At 39.7% G+C, this 18,430-nt stretch overlaps 1 long non-coding RNA gene across 1 annotated transcript; it reads right to left on the bottom strand.

Moving 5' to 3' along the window:
- Positions 1-9,484: 9,484 nt before the first annotated feature.
- Positions 9,485-15,530, bottom strand: LOC138976893 (uncharacterized). The gene is made up of 6 exons (XR_011459207.1): positions 14,356-15,530; positions 14,017-14,058; positions 13,409-13,487; positions 12,386-12,507; positions 11,719-11,765; positions 9,485-10,761 (listed from the first exon to the last, which is right to left on the bottom strand). It is a non-coding gene; the product is annotated as an uncharacterized lncRNA (long non-coding RNA).
- Positions 15,531-18,430: the final 2,900 nt, after the last annotated feature.

Genomic DNA, 18,430 nt, shown 5'->3' on the forward strand with positions numbered 1-18,430 from the left:
GACAGACGCAGAGGTAGCGCGTGAAGCTGAGCGTGCACAGGACAAAGATGTCGACAATTCCGAAGAAGAAACCCAGAAAACCATTCACCAAGCAACCTGCAAAACGGAGAAGAGAAACAGTAAAAACACAGCAAGTCATTCACCAAGCAACCTGCAACACGGAGAAGAGAAACAGTAAAAACACAGCAAGTCATTCACCAAGCAACCTGCAACACGGAGAAGAGAAACAGTTAACTTTCAGCAAGTCACTCACCAAGCAACCTGCAACACGGAGAAGAGAAACAGTTAAAACACAGGAAGTCATTCACCAAGCAACCTGCAACACAGAGAAGAGAAACAGTTAACTTTCAGCAAGTCATTTACCAAGCAACCTGCAACACGGAGAAGAGAAACAGTTAACTTTCAGCAAGTCATTCACCAAGCAACCTGCAACACAGAGAAGAGAAACAGTTAACTTTCAGCAAGTCATTTACCAAGCAACCTGCAACACGGAGAAGAGAAACAGTTAACTTTCAGCAAGTCATTCACCAAGCAACCTGCAAAACGGAGAAGAGAAACAGTAAAAACACAGCAAGTCATTCACCAAGCAACCTGCAACACGGAGAAGAGAAACAGTTAACTTTCAGCAAGTCACTCACCAAGCAACCTGCAACACGGAGAAGAGAAACAGTTAAATGAATGGGAAGTCGAGGGAGTTTGAACTTACCGCCATGGAAATTCTAGCTGGTTGTGTGAGGGACGGGGGGGGGGGGGGGGGGAGGGGGGGAGGGGGGGTCGAGCTGCCATACAGCACCGTACTTCCCATTTTTTTTCTGTACACCCCCGATCATATGGGTAGTGTACAATTTACTCTGCTTGCCTGTTTGTTTGCATCTTGCATATGTCTGCTCGCCCCCCCCCCCCTCCCCCAAGCCCTGAGACGTTCACTGTGTTTGAACACCTACAAGACTGGGTACAGGTTACAGTCGGAGCTAATCAGTGCTACATGGTAATTCCCTTTACAAAGTAAAGCACACACAGACCCACACACGCACGAACACACACACACACACGCACGCACACACACGCGTTTTAGTTTACGGACTGGAACAGAAAGGAGTCATGCAAGCCTATCACAAAAGAATACAAAAACAAAAATCGATATTACAGCCGGCAGCTACCTGACACTAGAAACTCATAAACAACAAAGACAAACAAAATAATACATACAGAAATAGGAAAGCCACTTACATAACAGAGGATACAAGTTCGCTTTGAATTCTTTACTCAAATGTCGATAGAATGTTTCTTTTAGCGATAACACACTTTACAAAAAAAAAGAAAGAGATACAAATCTGATCTAATGTTTCAGTTGATGTCAGTTCGGGTTAGTTGGATTGGGTTTGATGTAGGGCCTTGCGTGTGTGAGAGATACAGAGAGATACAGAGAGATACAAATCTGATCTAATGTTTCAGTTGATGTCAGTTCGGGTTAGTTGGATTGGGTTTGATGTAGGGCCTTGCGTGTGTGAGAGATACAGAGAGATACAGAGAGATACAGAGAGATACAGAGAGACAGAGATACAGAGAGATACAGAGAGATACAGAGATACAGAGATACAGAGATACAGAGATACAGAGATACAGAGAGATACAGAGAGATACAGAGATACACAGAGATACACAGAGATACACAGAGATACAGAGAGATACAGAGAGATACAGAGATACAGAGAGATACAGAGATACAGAGAGATACAGAGAGATACAGAGATACAGAGAGATACAGAGAGATACAGAGAGAGAGATACACAGAGATACAGAGAGATACAGAGAGATACAGAGATACAGAGAGATACAGAGATACAGAGAGATACAGAGATACAGAGAGAGAGTGTGTGTGTGTGTGTATGTCTGTGTATGTCTGTGTGTGTATGTGTGTATGTCTCTGTGTCTCTGTGTGTGTGTATGTGTGAGCGCCACTTACCTGTTTCACCAAAGAGCCAACGATGGGAGAAGGTGGAGAGCATGGCGAGGGGGTATGCAAATACGGGGGAGCAAAGGTCACTGATGGCGAGGGTCAAGATGTAGTAGTCGACACTGACGATGGTCTTGTTGCGGACAGCGAATGACCAGATGACGAAGGAGTTCATGACGATGGAAGGGACGACTGAAACACACAATGACCAGGATAAGTTTTATCCTTTGTAACATCCTGGCCAGATACGAGACTGTGATTCAAATTGTTTACATTGGACAGACTCGATCATTTTGACGTGTGTGTGTGTGTGTGTGTGTGTGTGTGTGTGTGTGTGTGTGTGTGTGTGTGTGTGTGTGTGTGTGTGTCAAGTTTTGACAAAATGTGTTAACACATACAGACATGAAAACGAGACGAGGGTGGTGGTGTGTGTGTGTGTGAGTGTTCTGTGTGTGTTGTTTCGTTCTTGTATGGGTGTGTAGGTATGTAGGCTTACTTGTGTTTGTGTGTGTGTGAGTTAATATTATATTGTATTTTACGATATTTGATTGGCTTTTTCGTTTATGAAGGCTGCAAAAATGATGCTTCTAAGTTCTCAAACCGACCAATTATTTCTGGACAATGTCAGAACACTTCTTGCCACACGGACCGTCACGTGACTGGAACACTGCGATCAGTGGAATTTGCGGGTGAACGCCCAAAAAACGAAAGTAGTTGTTTTTTCAAGTGGTAAAATACGAAAATTGTCATTATTTAAATATAACGATGAATTAGTTGAGGTCGTGTTTGGTTTTCAATATATGGGTTTATTTTTACATTTAGTCAAGTTTTGACTAAATGTTTTAACGTAGAGGGGGGAATCGAGACGAGGGTCGTGGTGTATGTGCGTGTGTGTGTGTGTGTGTGTGTGTGTGTGTGTGTGTGTGTGTGTGTGTGTGTGTGTGTGTGTGTGTGTGTGTGTCTGTCTGTGTGTGTGTGTAGAGCGATTCAGACTAAACTACTGGACCGATCTTTATGAAATTTGACATGAGAGTTCCTGGGTATGAAATCCCCGAACGTTTTTTTCATTTGTTTGATAAATGTCTTTGATGACGTCATATCCGGCTTTTCGTGAAAGTTGAGGCGGCACTGTCACGCCCTCATTTTTCAACCAAATTGGTTGAAATTTTGGTCAAGTAATCTTCGACGAAGCCCGGACTTCGGTATTGCATTTCAGCTTGGTGGCTTAAAAATTAATTAAAATCTGAAAATTGTAAAAAAAAATAAAAATTTATAAAACGATCCAAATTTACGTTCATCTTATTCTCCATCATTTTCTGATTCCAAAAACATATAAATATGTTATATTTGGATTAAAAACAAGCTCTGAAAATTAAATATATAAACATTATTATCAAAATTAAATTGTCGAAATCAATTTAAAAACACTTTCATCTTATTCCTTGTCGGTTCCTGATTCCAAAAACATATAGATATGATATGTTTCGATTAAAAACACGCTCAGAAAGTTAAAACAAAGAGAGGTACAGAAAAGCGTGCTATCCTTCTTAGCGCAACTACTACCCCGCTCTTCTTGTCAATTTCACTGCCTTTGCCATGAGCGGTGGACTGACGATGCTACGAGTATACGGTCTTGCTGAAAAATGGAATTGCGTTCAGTTTCATTCTGTGAGTTCGACAGCTACTTGACTAAATGTTGTATTTTCGCCTTACGCGACTTGTTTAATTATAATAATAAGTTTAATAAAACACAAAAGTTGTTATATGATAAGGCCTCTCAAGCAATGTTTAGTTTGTTAAAGAAGTGTAGAAAATTGTCGTTGTCCATAGATATTCAAATTGAATTGTTTGATAGAATAGTTGCACCGATTATGTTATAGATGGCTGTGAAGTATGGGGCCCAAATTTGGTAAATTTAGCAACAAAATTGCAGCTTCGTTTTTATAAGATTATTTTGAAATTGAGAAAGTCGACCCCAACGTGTGTGGTATTAGGCGAATTAGGCAAATTTCCACTAGATGTCCTAGTTAAAAATAGAATATTTAGTTTTTGGTTTAAATTGGTGGATTGTAATAATAGTAATACGTTTTCAAATGTATTGTACCGTTTTCTGCATCGCCTCTATGTAAATAACATATATAAAGCACCCTATTCAAAACATGTTGAAACAACTTTAAATGCTCTTGGTCTTAGTGGTTTTTGGCATGACCAGTTCAATTTACGATGTTCCGAAAAATGGTTTAAATTGAAACGTTGCAATGCCTAAAAGATCAATATATACAATCGTGGTTTTCAGAATTAAATGAAAAAGAAACTTGTTTGAATTATAGATTGTTTAAAGATACATTTATATTTGAAAATTATTTGAACATTTTACCCAATAACCTAGCACTCTCTTTTTTACGCTTTAGAACATTAAATCATAAATTGCCAATACAGAAAGGCCGAATGTTAAATATACCACATAACGAAAGAATATGTTTTAAATGCCAGTCTGGAGAACTCGGAGAAGAATTTTATTATATATTTCAGTGTCAATTGTTTTGGAACATTTGAGGAAAAGGTTGTTACCGTTGTATTTTCGTAGAAGTTCAAATGCAGTCAAATTTAAACATTTATTTGAATTAACAAAAAAATGAAAGTTATTGAATTTGATATATTTTATTTAAGAGTATTTTGAAAGAGTTCTGATTATTTGATCACGTTTTTTTTAATTAAAAAAAAACCGAACACAGAAACATATTCCTGTAAAAAAAAAAAGTATGATTACAATTATTTAGTTATGAATTAAGCTTGATTTATTTTCGGTTAATTAGAAGTGTTGTTACATATCTTTTTTGTCGTGTTTATTGCAATTTTTTTTTAATTCATGTAACCCTAAATTTAAAAAAAATAAATATCGACTTGACTTGACTCCAGTTCACAGCTCAAACCGACTACATGTACTTAGTTCTGGACAATCTTCTTGTAACACTTTCTGCCAGAATGACCACACGGACCCGTAGCGTGACATGAGACACCGGGCGTCCAGTTCACAGCTCAAACCGATCAGTTATTTCTGCAATCTGGACAATGTCCTTGTACTACTTCCTGACACACGGACCCGTAGCGTGACATCAGACACCTGGCGTCCAGTTCACAGCTCAAACCGACCAGTTATTTGTGGACGATGTCCATGAAACACTTCCTGCTACACTGACCCCCTAGCGGGCGGGGATGTAGCTCAGTCGGTAGCGCGCTGGATTTGTATCCAGTTGGCCGCTGTCAGCATGAGTTCGTCCCCACGTTCGGCGAGAGATTTATTTCTCAGAGTCAACTTTGTGTGCAGACTCTCCTCGGTGTCCGAACAACCCCCGTGTGTACACGCAAGCACAAGACCAGGTGCGCACGTAATCCATGTCAGAGTTCGGTGGGTTATAGAAACACGAAAACACCCAGCATGCTTCCTCCGAAAGCGTCGTATGGCTGCCTAAAATGGCGGGGTAAAAACGGTCATACACGTATAAGCCGTGGGAGTTTCAGCCCATGAACGAACAAAGACCCCCTAGCGTGACGTCAAACAAAGACCCCCTAGCGTGACGTCAAACAGGTGATGGGCAACTATTTTCAGACGTCCTTGCTTTTGTAACAGCTTGAGTGGCTTTTAACATTTGAGCTAGATAACACAAGACAGTGAGAAGAGGAGCTTTGGCTTCTTCGTGTTTCTGTATTCGAAGATGTATTCGAAGATGTAATGCATCACTTGTAGTGTGGCATGTTGGTGGAAGGGAGAGAGAGAGAGAGGGAGAGAGAGAGAGAGAGAGAGAGAGAGAGAGAGAGAGAGAGAGAGAGAGAGAGAGAGAGAGAGAGAGAGAGAGAGAGAGAGAGAGAGAGAGAGAGAGAGAGAGAGAGAGAGAGAAGGTATTACACACCGGTACGACCGAACTAAGGTAACGTTAAATTACTGTTGTGCAGCGGGTTGAAAGAATACCCTATACCTCGGAGATATACCTTCACTCGGTCTCAACGACGTCACGTGACATGTTATAATTATAGTGGAAGAGAATGCTGTCGCTTATTTTCCACCCTCAGTTCGGTAAGACTGAAACGATGCTCAGTCACGGAAAGAACTATCCAAACTTGCAAGCACAGCCGCGGTTGTCCTGTAAGTTCCCGATCCATGTTAAACCCTCATCCTCAAAAGGAAAATAAGCGACAGCATTCTCTTCCACCATATAACATGTCACGTGACGTCGTTGAGACCGAGTGAAGGTATATCTCCGAGGTATAGGGTATTCTTTCAACCCGCTGCACAACAGTAATTTAACGTTACCTTAGTTCGGTCGTACCGGTGTGCAATGGGTGAAGGGAGGGAGGGAGGGAGAGGGAGGGAGAGAGAGAGAGAGAGAGAGAGAGAGAGAGAGAGAGAGAGAGAGAGAGAGAGAGAGAGAGAGAGAGAGAGAGAGAGAGAGAGAGAGAGAGAGAGAGAGAGAGAACTTTGAACTTTATTTATTTATCGAGGGCATAGACCAATATTAGTTCAATAGTTCATCACATTCTCAATCCACGCACCTCGTCCCCAGATCTTTCTCCTCCAGATTTCTTCCTCTGGGGGTACTTGAAGGAAAGGGTTTACCACAACAATCCACAGACAATACAAGCGCTAAAGGAGAACATTCTTCGTGAAATCAGGAGGATTCCACTCGAGACCTTGGACAGAGTTATCAACAACTTCAATGTCCGTGTCGCAGCCGTAATCCAGAGACGGGGTGCTTGGATTGAGAATGTGATGAACTATTGAACTACGCCCAGAAATGATGTTGCAAAGAAGAAAAAACTGTGCCTTACTAAACTTTCATGCTTGTGTGAAACATTCCAGGTGAAAAAGAATAGGTGGGAGCCCTGTAGCAGAAATGACAGGCACGCAAAACTGTCTACATTTTTGTGTGTATATAGGCCCCTACAATATCCGACATTCAGGACCGTACTCAAGCATAACGCTTATACTATATAGCCAATTCAAGGGGACACATAAAAGAAGCAAACACGATGACGGAAAAAATCAAAGAACATACTCATTTGAGAATACAAATGCAAACTGAAAAGCAAGATGGAAACAAGTCGCGCGAAGCGAAATTACTAAATTTCGTCAATCTGTCGGACTTGCAGAATGAAATTGAACGCACTAGAAAAGCGCGCTTTTCTGTATTCTTTTTAACTTTCTGAGTTTGCTTTTAATCGAAATGATTTTTGAAACAGGAAATGATAAAGAATAAAATCAAATAATAATATGACGTGATCAAAGACATTTATCAAAAAAATGAGAAAAAACAAACACTTCTGGGGATATCTCTCATGTAAAGTTTCAAAGATCGGTTTAGCAGTTTTCTCTGAATCGCTCTACACACAGACACACAGACACACAGACACCACCACCCTCGTCTGGATTCCCCGTCTATGTTAAAACATTTAGTCAAAACTTGACTTAATGTAAAAAGTGTGTCCAGCGTCCAGCGTCTTTCTTTTCCTTCTTTTTCTTATGTGTTTTTTCTCTCAAATGTTCACCCTTCACCCACCAGTCGCATCCAGGATTGGAACCCTGAACCCTGAACCCTGAACCCTGAACCTTCCACGCGTGCCGTGTGTTCAAGCAACGGGATGCTGCGATGACACACCAAGGCCCGAACACACGTATGGTGTTTAACACGATTTCTTAAACTGACAGGAAAATGTCTTGGACACAAAAGCACCGAATATAATTTTTCGTGCTATCTGGGACAAAGCTTTACACAACTTGCATGCTGTTAGTCCGCTACTTCTTCTGCGGAATTGGATAGATAAAATAAGATATAGCTGCCATTCTGGTAACGTTTTGTCTTTAGAAGGATCAAAGAAAAAGCCAACGGACTCATTCACGCACGCACGCGCAGAAAAAACAAACAAACACTTTCTCTCTCTTTCTTTCACACACACACACACACAAACGCACGCACGCACACTTTCTCACACACACCCACGCACGAACACACCCACACACACACACACACACACACACACACACACACACACACACACACACACACACACACACACAAAGTCAAAACACACACACACATGCACACACAGAAGATGACATTTCCTTCTTTTTTCTTTATTTGGTGTTTAACGTCGTTTTCAACCACGAAGGTTATTCACGACTTTCCGACCTTGACATTGTAGTGGGGGTCAAGTGGGCGTCGGCATCATTGTCCAATCAGAAATAGGGATGCGCTTCCGCTTCCTGTCCCGCCCAGTCTGCGCAAAAGAAATGGCGCAAAACTGTTTGCGCGGAAAAAGGTGATGAAAAAAAAGAACACAACCTGGTTTGATAACCAAATGATTGCGATCTTGCATTCTAGCATCATTTAATGTGGAACAACGACACATCTGATAAACAAATAGCCAGTTTGTTACCAACATGAGAAACTATAGGGCTTAGAATCGAAGCGGTAAACCCGGACGCTGTTTGTACACGTAAATCCGGAGAAGCTATCGAAGTAGGTGACATGTCGTTTCACTCCGAGTGTGCCAGCACCGGCCCTCTACCCGCCAAACCCCCACTAGGCAGGGAAAGTGGTTCGACCTTGCATGAATGCAGGGCAAGTTCGAGTTTGCTAGCTAAAATTGCTGCTAGTGCTTGCCTTGTCTAGATCTGGAACTTTTTCAATTGGATTTTTTCTCTCTATTATACTGGAATAAGTGGGTGCTTTTCTAGATCTAAGCATCGACCGAATTAGATAATGATGTTCCTTGCATTGCATTCTCCTAAATCTGTTATTCTAACCAGTTTGTTTAAGAATATAATTGTTCGTTTTTTGTTGAAAAGCTTACAAGATTTTTTTTTTTAAGTTAGTGGTTTCACACGTACAACATGAGACCCACATGCACTAGACAATGGAAGTTGAGGTCCTCGTTCAATACCACAAATGCCAGTATTATTACTTCAGACTCCTTTTGGAGGAATGTGTGGGGTTTGGGTGTTGAACTTGAAGTGGCAGATTGTTTGCACAGGTATGAATGTTCGTACGTTCGTACGTGCACGCATGTATGCAGGCATTTGTTTGTCAAGCAGGAACATGCAACATTTTGTTGACCGTATGTGAGTGCGTGTGTAATAAAACCAACGACAAACAATACAAAAAGCTCCAGCTCTGCTTCTTCACCAGTCACAGACGCATTGCGTTGTTCAGCTTTCCAGAAATATATTAACTCAGTCAGAACCGGCTTCATGAATATTTTATTTCAGGAAAAAGTCAATCGAATCTACACAAAAAAAGGTTATTGTGTTGTTCTGTCTTTGAGACTGTATCACGTAATATTGAGCTACTAGAAGAAACATGTCTGTGGCATAGTTTGACCCAACAGATAGAGAAGTCAACAGAGGTATTCTGCCGTCAGCAGCTTTATTGCTGTTTTGAATTTGATCTTGCATAATTTTATTACATAATTTTGCAACACACAAAGAAATCGTAATTGAATATTTTACGCAAAATTGAATAATTCACAAACATGTTTGTATGAACAAATATTATTTTAAGAAAATATGAGTGTGAGGATGGACGTATTTTGAGTGAAGTAGCAGAAATTCTTTTTAAGTTCTTTAGCTACATGCACACGTTCTGTTAATTACATTCTTAGCAGGGAGATCCAGATTAATAATACTGCTGTGACAGGTTGTGGTTTCCATACACACTTTGAATACAGGAAAACAAAAACAAAAACACAGTTAAAAAAAATGTGCACATAGGATTAAATCATTAAAGTGTACAGAATAAAAGCAACATATGTACAAAAACAAATCTCGTGGTTCTCTTGTCAAACCCACTGTAGTAAGCACAGAATAGGAGAGAAGATTTTGGAGAAGGTGGCTTTACCTACTGAAGTAAATGATCAAGAGGATTCTAAGCATCCAGTGCTAAAGCTCTCAAATCACAAGACATACACACTTGTTGTGGCTATCCGAACTGTTGATTTAAAAAAAAAACATACCTACAAATTGAAAACATCTATTACAAAATTATGTATATTGTATGGATCTGTCTTTGTAAAATATACTGTACAGAAAATTTTAAATAATCTGCACAAAAATCTCGTGGTTCTCTTGTCAAGTAGTAGGCACAGAAAAAAACCCAAAAAACCCTGTGTTTTGTCTTGTAAATTATACTTTACTAAATGTGTACAGTATTCTAAGAAAAAAAAGTCTTCCTTTTTATCATATCAATTGCCTCCCTTGAATTTTATTTGTAAAATAATTCTGAGAAAAAAAAGCTTTCTACTTAAAAGCAGTGCAATCAAGAAAATGGGTACAACCTGTGTGTATACCTTTATTCCTTATTCTTTTTATTTAATTGAGGATGTCACTACGCAGTTTTACTGATTTAAAAAAAAATTCGCTTCAAATTATCTCCCTTGAAGAAACACTTCTTTTTACAATTAAATTTTGTTTACACGAAGAGGTAGTTTTAAGGGTATATATACAAAAAAACAATATTGCAACCTTAGATGTATTTACATTTGGACTAATTCCATTAAAAAAAAATTCAAACTATAAATGATAAATCAAAATAAAACAGATTTTGGGGCTGTACACAAGCTAATAGGATTAAACACGAAAGTCGTACCCAAGAATCGTCAAATACTTTTGCTAACAGCTATACTTAAACATAAGAAAATATGATCTGCATCTCTTGTTATGAAGATGATGGCACTGGTCCACCGAAGTGCATGCCATATATGCTTTACTGTGCGCTCTCCCTCTCAATGGTCTTTCTCTGGCTGACTCGATTCTGAGGAGATAAAAGAAAACACATTCAGTACAAGCTGTAAAAAATAACAACAAAACTAGTATTACTTAAAGTAGCTGCTGGTTTCTGAGTATTTGATTGAAGGCCCAATCCGACTTGTAAGAAGTTTGCCCGACTGTCGCAGATTTGGTCAGGTATGGAGTAAAATCATGCCTCAATTTGGTAACATACAAACTGCAATATTCTAAGGCTGTGAGTGTGAGAATACATCGGTGCCACTTTTTAAAAACTTTCTTTTTGTGTGTGCGCATGTTTTAGTGCCAAAAATGAAGAGGCCGAGTGCTCTCTCTGCAAAACTTGTGTGAAGCTTCAGAGCTCTATCAATGGTTTGAAAGAAAAAAACATACTTTTCCATTTTTGACGTTCTTGTTCCCTTCCCTGTGAAATTTACTGTCCGTAGGTTACCGGATTTTGTTAATGTCCGTGAAAACCTCAACTATTCATTGCTGAGTGCCTAGTGATAGCTATCCCCCCCAACGACCTAGCACTGCTGAATCCTGATTCTTCCCATTGTTTGATTCTGTAATGAAATTGTGTAGTTGGTAGTTATGTGAGCTTCTTCTTGGAGGGGTGGGGGTGGGGGGGTGCTGGTTGGTTGGGTTTTTGGGGGTTATTAAACCATCAGATTAAAAAGTAAGACTTCATTGTAATGTGCAGATATTTGTTCAGGTGCCCACCATTTTCTATGTGAAAACATGTTGCTAACTAACATGAACCCAACCATAAAACGTGATGTAGGTGAGTAGCCCATCTAGAAAAAAGAACCTGTTCTAATTCGGAATTAGAACAGGTTCGTTTTTCTAGATGGGCTACTCACCTACATCACGTTTCATGGTTGGGTTCATGTTAGTTAGCAACATGTTTTCAAATTCTCATCAGGCAATCACGGCTGACACTAAACACAGAACAGGTGGGAGAGACATAATTCAATTTACTCACCTTCCTTGCATTGTGAGACTGGCCATATGAATCTGCTGAAGTAGTTCCTGCACATATTTAATCAAATATTCATCTTAATAACGTGTTAATATCGCTTGTTCTAGCAAATCAGACTTGACAGTTTTCTGATGGCTTGCACAATTTAAGAGCTTGCCTGTCCCCAATCATTACAATAAGAAACAACATCTAGTATGCAAGTATTTTCAGGGTATGAAGGTTTTAATATAATGTCGGTTCTTCTGGGGGCATGGAGAAACACCTTACACAAAGTAGAACATACACAACAAATTTCAAACAATTGAGGTCACACCATAGTTTTACTCACAAACAAACAACAGCAATACAATAAACAGTCTGCAAACGCCTACATGTTGTCTACACTAGGTATAAAGAAACAAAGAAGCACATGAAGACGGGCTTTGTCAAGTAGACCATTATAGCGAATGAGCAACAGCTGATGATCCAGACCACCAAATTGACATGATTTCCCCTTATTCAGTTTGTGATTGTAGTCATATTGACGATGCATGACTTCAATTTTTCAAAGTAAGTCTATTGGTGCGTTTACGGATACATTCATTGTCACAATTACGACATGCTAATGTCTAACCTGGGTAAACTTCAATTCATGACTTTTTTCAAACTGGCATAGAAATTATGAGCATACCAGAATTATTTTCCTGTTAGACTGTCTTCTTCTTTTTCTTCTTCTGCGTTTGATATTCAATTCATGGCTGTCATATCGTCAGGTCAGTGGCTGCCATGAAGTCTGCAGTCTTCAGTGTCGGACTGTCAAATTAGATGATATTGTAAAGAAAGTAAGTAACATATCATGATATTCTAACTTCAATTACATCACCTGTCTCACAGTCTGCCTCTTTAAAAATTAATGAATAATTTCAGTAACATAATTTTTGGGTAAAAAATAAAAAGGTATGAGAAATAATCCTTACTTTTTTTGTAATAACCCTCACCACCAATTGTTTTATTTCATTTCCATTTTAACAGATTTAGCACCTCTCCGAAAGCCAGAAATACACTTTAAATCCCACGCCCCCCCCCCCCCCCTACATAAACTAATTAAATAACTAATTAAGGAAAAAAATCCTTACATCATAAAAAGTCAGAACCACCCCCCCTCCCACCCATCCAATAAAACCTGAATACAAAAACACTTCAAAATAAAAAATGAAAACATTTAATTCCACTTACAAAATATAAAAGTTGTTATGCTTTATTTTCATTATCTGTTTACAAACACATAAATTGCTGTGCAAATCTTTTTAAAAACATCAATGCCTGAGACACCAGTAACCTGTTTATATTGTTGACCTTGTAGCTTTTCAGTTTAAGAGGCTGTTCTGGAATCTGCACTAAAGTCAAACATAACCATGAATACCGTGGGAAAAATATTACATCACCAAGACCGAAAAAATAACACCAACCGACACTCCTCACCCTTATTTCACCCACTATGCCAACCCAAAGACTGGAAAATAATAATCAAATACAGAATGAACAAAAATGCTTGATTTCATTTCTTCAATGATAAGTTGAAAATCTTCATTCTTCATAATAATGTTATTAGCATAATGTGTAATTGCCACAATTTACAGAGTTTAATTAAAAAAAAATGATGCGATAAAAATCAAAGTGAAAACATTTGTTTTTATACTGATACCTTATTTACCTTGTGGCTTGTGTGCCTCAGGTTTAGGAGCGGCTCAAACGTCCTCTGCTCCTCAGTCTGCAAGAAATTAAGCGATGGCCTGAAGGAGAATAGAAAAAGATCCTTTGTCAGCACCCTGTGTATGTGTGTGGGTGGGTGTGTTAGATAAATAGGTGGGGGGGGGGGAGGTGCAATAGCTACCACGCCTAATGCAGTCTGCAAAACAAGTGCAACACTTCTACAGAGCTTTTATGATACAAACTACAAAGCTTCAAATAAGAAACACATTACAATCAAATGAAAGCTGAGCCTGTCATTGCAAAATAAGGAATATACAACAATCCAGTGGCATGTAAAATATTGTTCCTTCAGAAAGATGGCTCTGACAGCAGAAACAATTTAACTTGAAGTTTGAGTCCAAAATTATTTCTCTACATTAGTGAACGTACTTGCAGTAATACCCCTCACACATGAACTATTCACAGACTGAATAACAGTGTGTTCCCAATGTTGCTTCCGTGTATCGGTTAGATCCATCTCGGTTAGATCCATCTGCAGAGTACGGATTGTCATCCGTTTAATATTAAAAAGGAAAAACAATCAGAACTTGTCATCGGTGATCAAACTACCTTGCAAGAGTGGGGTGAAACACTCACTTCCTGCCAACATGTCTGCAAAAAAAAGAGGAAACAATACCAATGGAAGCTTAAAATGGTTCTTTTGTTCAATATGTGTACACGTGCTTCATTTCTGGGGTGAAAGTGTAAAATATATTGATGGATTGATAGAACAATATTGCCTCAAGTTCACCGCACCAAAAAATACTTATCAATCAACATTGTCATCACTCGATCAGCTGTTCCATCTCTTTCATAAGTGTGTGTGTGATGGTGTGAGCGTGTGTGTGTGTGTGTGTGTGTGTGTGTGTGTGTGTGTTTGTGAACAAGCGTTGAAAAACGTATGTTTACCTTGCTCTAGATCTACCGACTTTCGTAGGCGGAGACTTCTCTGCCGTGACAGCGGCTTCGTTTCCCTGGCAGAATTCAACATCTTGTACAGATCTGCCGGTGATTTTCATTTCCTCCGCTTCTAGAGTCACTTGATCCACAGATTTAACGAACATTGAATGTTCTTTTAGTTCTTGTGACGGAAGTAAAATCAAGGAATTAAGTGGGCATTCCTGAGCCCTCTGCTGGCTTCATGTCCACAAAGTAAATCGCACAAACTTGCAGGGTTTGGGGGGTAGTTTATTACTTTGAAGAAGAACAGCTAGTCGTCGCTGCCCGTTCAGCATTCTTCGCGCGACTTTTGTTTTGCAGAGGAAGGCATATGCAGTTTTTTTCCTGATGAATGTTGCCAGGGTGCACAAACTGAGAAAGCATTCCCGATTTTCCACAATTTTCTACTTCTTTACAGTCTTTTGCACAACATGATTTATAACTGCCGGTGTACGTCTAATTCATGATGCCAACCAGCTGGGTCAAAAGTTACGTTCGAGAAAATACTCGTTGAACTAAGTTCCAAACGAATGTCAAGGCCAGTTCTTGACTGGTTTTGAACTGAAGTTGGGCTCCAAATGAAAATAAACACTTCCTCCAGCTGCGCGACCCATTGATAACAACAGTTGGAACTGGTAGGAAGATGAACAGGTCTTGCGAACTGGCTACACACTGTTACGGTTCAAGTTTAAGTTCAAAGTAAACACTCAACTGAGGTTGCAGGTAATGGCGGACTTGACTTCCTTCATAACCAAATATCACTCTTCTGACAAAAAAACGCAAATGCTATGTTAAACCGGAAAATACGTAAACCGGAAAAGGAAGCGCATCAAAACCAAAATGGCAGCCCCCATGAAATACGAAAGGTCACGGAAAAAAGTCGTGAATATCGCGACGGGGAAAGGGGGGAGATGGGATAGAACCACTTGTCAATTGTTTCTTGTTCACAAAAGCACTAATAAAAAATTTGCTCCAGGGGCTTGCAACGTTGTACAATGTATTACCTTACTGGGAGAATGCAAGTTTCCAGTACAAAGGACTTAACATTTCTTACATACTGCTTGACTAAAATCTTTACAAAAATTGACTATATTCTATACAAGAAACACTTAACAAGGGTAAAAAGAGAAACAGAATCTTACGACATGCTTCCCCCTAACCCGCGGGGGGTATTTCCAGGATGCAGCGTGCTCTGTACAGACAATTAGTGGGTGTATAATGATGGGGATAATTCCATCGACATTGTCGGACGAGGCTATTTTGTTCCACCGACTTTGCTGATTGTGACACTGAGTGAAAGGTTCACATGTGGAAAAATCATTATGTTGCACTGCCCTCTCTTCGCCTCTCTACGCCAACCGCTCATTCTGTTCTTCACACACACACACACACACACACACACACACACACACACACACACACACACACACACACACACACACACACACACACACACACGTTTCCGACACGAACACACACATTACCCAGTACACACAAGCCGGGACGCGGTCCCTTTTCCAGTACACCCCAGCTGTTTCACAAGAAGTCATCCTCCACCAACCCTGCTGTGTTAACGATGGCTTTCACCAGAAGAAAAATGGACGAAGTCAGTAACGAAATCGGTCTGACAAACTACGTTACAAAACGATTGACAGCACTTTTACACTTGCCTCCAAAATAACTCGCCACTTACAAAACGTGTTTGTGTGTGGGGGAAAAAACACCTTAAAATACAAATCGCGTAAAGCGATATCAAAACATCTAGTGAATATGTCGGCCTGAAACTAAAAGATCAACACTGAAAAACTGTCGTGGTACGATGGGAAATAACTCTGTTAGGATTTTCGGCAGTCTGGAGGAGTAGGTTCCCCTCAAAACTGCAGACAAACTTCACAACATCCGGAACACTCTCCACGCCTCCGACGGGCTGAATCCAGCGATCGACACGATACACCAACTCCGATGTGTATGCTATGCGGCGATCGCTGATAATCCTGACAGAGTTATTTTCAAAAATCGTCTATTACGGAGCTTGCAAAGAAAATATTTCTTCCTGTGTAAGGCCCAGCCAGCATGATTCTGCGTGACGCATGCGTTATTTCTGCGTTTTTCATGCGGGGATGCGTACGGCCTCGTGACACCTTCGCTTCGCGCGCGTTACTTTTCGCCAACTTTTACGCAGATTGTCGCATTCGAAACGACTTCACCACGCAGTGTTTAACACGCATGGATTCAATGAAAAGGTGATTGCAATTTTTGTTTTTCCTAATTTTATACCGTGGGTTTATGCATTTACTTCATGAAATAATTTATTATATTTTATGTTATTAAAAAATATTTACTTTTAAATTTTGGTTATGAATAGTTATTCTTCTTCAAAAACTTCTTCTTTTTTTTTTTTAGAAAACAAATTGCATAAAAACTTTAAATCCGTTATTTTTCAGTTTATCTTAAGACAGTTTCGGTTAAAAAAAAAATGCATTTAAAAGTTTAATAAAAATATTTTTATTTTATGTAATGGTTTTCCCATTTAATTTTTATTTAATCATTTTGTTATTACTAACATTTATTTGCTTAATTGTTATCCTGATTATTTTTATCTTAAAATAAATATGATTATTTTAATTTGTATTATCATTATAATTGTTTTAGCATGTAACATAATTATTGTAATGGGGATTTGGTATTATTGTAGGAATCAGCTTTCCACAAAATAATATCGTGGAAAAATCTAGGCAAAGCATAATAAAAATATTATGTGAACAGAAAAGATAACTGAAATCTATATGAACACCCATAACAAAACGATAAAAACATTTAAAAAATGCAGATTAAACAAAAAAATGGGATCAATTTCAACACCACAGATCGTTACGCATGCTTCGTCTCGGTGTTCGGGTGTGGACTTACTGCTTGCAGTATCGGTGATGACAGGTTTTCGGTGTTAATGTTTTAGATTAAGGCCGACAGTTTGACAAAATGTGTTGATATCGCTTTACGCAACTTGTTTTATTTGAGTTAATTTTTTGTGTACGTGCTTAATTTGATTTGCAATTTGACACCAGTGTAGGGCCTTGTGCTGTGTACGCCTCGCAGTGGCCTTTCATCCGACACCGCCGCCTCGTCGGCTGCTTCAAAGACTACACTCGTCAGAGGCTGACGTTTTCGTCCGGAGGGGTTAATTGACTTGGGGATGAAAAGCCCGCATGTAGCTCCCTCCTCGTGCAAGGGTTCATCTTCACCACCACAGCTGTGTTCAGGCTTTTACACGGGATAGTGTACAGGCTTTTACACGGGATAGTGTACAGGCTTTTACACGGGATAGTGTACAGGCTTTTACACGGGATAGCCTACAGGCTTTTACACGGGATAGTGTACATGTTTTTACACGGGATAGTGTACAGGCTTTTACACGGGATAGCCTACAGGCTTTTACACGGGATAGTGTACATGTTTTTACACGGGATAGTGTTCAGGCTTTTACACGGGATAGTGTACATGTTTTTACACGGGATAGTGTTCAGGCTTTTACACGGGATAGTGTACAGGCTTTTACACGGGATAGCCTACAGGCTTTTACACGGGGTAGCCTACAGGCTTTTACACGGGATAGTGTTCAGGCTTTTACACGGTATAGCCTACAGGATTTTACACGGGATAGTGTTCAGGCTTTTACACGGTATAGCCTACAGGATTTTACACGGGATAGCCTACAGGCTTTTACACGGGATAGTGTACATGTTTTTACACGGGATAGTGTACAGGATTTTACACGGGATAGCCTACAGGATTTTACACGGGATAGTGTACAGGCTTTTACACGGGATAGCCTACAGGATTTTACACGGGATAGTGTACAGGCTTTTACACGGGATAGTGTACAGGCTTTTACACGGGATAGTGTACAGGCTTTTACACGGGATAGTGTACAGGCTTTTACACGGGATAATGTACAGGCTTTTACACGGGATAGTGTTCAGGCTTTTACACGGGGTAGTGTACAGGCTTTTACACGGGATAGTGTACAGGATTTTACACGGGATAG

This window comes from Littorina saxatilis, linkage group LG9 (genome assembly GCF_037325665.1).
Source record: "Littorina saxatilis isolate snail1 linkage group LG9, US_GU_Lsax_2.0, whole genome shotgun sequence".
In the NCBI taxonomy this organism is placed as follows: Eukaryota; Metazoa; Mollusca; class Gastropoda; order Littorinimorpha; family Littorinidae; genus Littorina; species Littorina saxatilis.